Source organism: Cyprinodon variegatus, unplaced genomic scaffold (genome assembly GCF_000732505.1).
Source record: "Cyprinodon variegatus isolate N-32 unplaced genomic scaffold, C_variegatus-1.0 Scaffold282, whole genome shotgun sequence".
Classification (NCBI taxonomy): domain Eukaryota; kingdom Metazoa; phylum Chordata; class Actinopteri; order Cyprinodontiformes; family Cyprinodontidae; genus Cyprinodon; species Cyprinodon variegatus.
In genome coordinates, this window is record NW_015150735.1 from 288,527 (window position 1) to 290,909 (window position 2,383).

The following is a 2,383-nucleotide window of genomic DNA, read 5'->3' on the forward strand; positions in this document are numbered from 1 at the left end:
AGCTACAACATCTATAAACAAAAGCATTGGTGGGAGCAGCACAGCTGATATTTCAGCTTTGAGGGGGAGGGATGGCCTAGTGGTTGGGTTGTTGCCCTTGGAATCCTGGGGTTCTGTGTGTCTGCCCTACTCTTTGGGAGTAGGGCAGACAGTCTTGGCTAAGCAAAGACCCTTAACTCCACACAGATTCCCGGGCAGATCGTGAATTTTGTTGCTCTGTACTAGTGACAGTAAATGACAATAAAACGCTGGAGAAAAAAAAAAGAATCTCTCCAGGATTGTCACAGCGGAACAGGAACAGACCAGATGAAGCTAATATGAGAAAAAAGCAGAGAGAGCATTATGTTAGAGATTGAACTAACAGATACTACAGAATGGGAGAATAGAGATACCATTCCAAAAAAACAAAAAAAAACAATACACTGGACTTTATTTCCAAGTTTGAGGATGTTTCGCTTCCCATCCAGGAAACCTTTTAAATTCGAAATGGCAGGAATAGCATTGAGTTTGAGGCTTTATAAAGTGGACCTAAACAAAGCCTTGTTTTGAGAATGGAGATAGAATGTAGCAGAATGATGAAAAAAGGAGTCCCTATGTCCTCCAGTAGTCTAAGCCTATAGCAGCATAGCTATAGAAATAGCTCAGGATAACCTGAGACACCCTAACTGTAAGCTTCATCAAGAAGGAACATTTTAGGCCTTACCTTAAAAGTAGGCAGGGTGTCTGCCTCACTGACTAAAACTGGCAGTTTGTTCAACAGTAGTGGAGCATGATAACTAAAAGATCTGCCTCCCATTCTACATTTAGAAATTCTAGGAACCACTAGTATATAAAAAAATAGAATTGAATTGTACACTTCCCCTTTAACACAAACAACTAACACATTCTAGATGCGGAGAGGATGACTGGCTAAGATTTAAACTGGGAATCAGAATAAAGAAGACGAAGAGTTTAATTGACGTTGAAGGCTGTTGGTGTCACATGGTCCATGTGCAACCATTGCTCATGGTTACAGAGAATAGTATCAAAATAGCATAAAGTGAGCATAGAATGTGGAGGATTGGTACAGTTGTATCACACCATCGACAGGACACTTCCTGTGAACGCTCAACACATTGATGTATATTTTAGGAGAGCCTATAAAGGCAACATTGAACATTAGAAGTTGGAGGAATGCTGCCTGATCTGCTGGTGTCATAAGATGCCTGCATCCTTTGAGGGATTGCCTTCCAGTCAATGAGTCGATGCAATCAAATGGTTTTTCTTTGATGGAAAACTTTGAATGAATTAGACTGTGTGATCTGGTTGAATTGTTAAGTGCCTTGTGATTACATGTGTTGTGAATTGGTGCTTTATAAATAAAATGAATTGAATCATTTGCTGAAGAGTTAACAAAAAGATTAGTCTAACTGCATGCATTTCAAGTATGTGACCTCAAGGTGTCAGTGTAGCCATTCTGTAAAAATGTCAGCTTTAGCAGGGATCTCCACTGAGCTCTACACCCTTTGCCCTTTAGAAAGGGAGGAATTCTTTGATAAAGACATCCCTCTGTTGCTCACTCTAACTGCTGCACACATTAAAGTGTATTGCTAAAACCCCCTCTTTCTTCCTGCCATTCACACCTGAATCCCATAACATTGACATCTGAGTGCGTTTTAGTGTGCTGTCAGCTTTCCAGGACTCCTTTTGTTCTACAGATTGTTTGCATGCACAGGGCCTCTGCTGCAGGTCACGATGTGATGGATTTATGCCCTCTGCCAACTGCAACGCTGACCAGAAAGAGGCTGCTAGGCAACGGCTGCGCTGCTTTCTGTGATGCTCTTTACAGGTGCTGGACTGCAGCTTCATTACATGAATACGATTTATCAGGATTTAGGGTGAATGAAGATTAGAAGCTGCAGCCATGAAAAAAAGAATCTCTGCGTGTAAAATACAGTCTAAATTATGATAACGTAAAATTGAGTAATTATGTAATTTCATATGGTTCAGTTTAAGATTGGATATGGTTGGTTATAAAAGCTGCTTTCTTGACAAAAAAGAAAACATTTGTTATTTAGTGATCATTTTCTGACATGTAGAAAAAAATGACACAATTTCATGTTTTTTTTCCGTTTTTTTAAGACACTTTAATTTTCATTTCACAGTTTTTTTTCCGAACAGACTTGAGTTCAAATATAAAAAAAAAAACATTTCTCACTATGTTTTCATCTCTTATTTCTGTAATTCTCGATTTTATTATATAATTATCACACAAGCTTAACTTTTGCCCTTTCCCTCATTAAATGTAAAGTGCAGGTGGATGAGTGCCCACTTTCCCAAAGCCTCTGAAATGTCTTTTTTCCCGGAACAAAACAGAAAGCAGGTGAATTAAGATACAATTAAA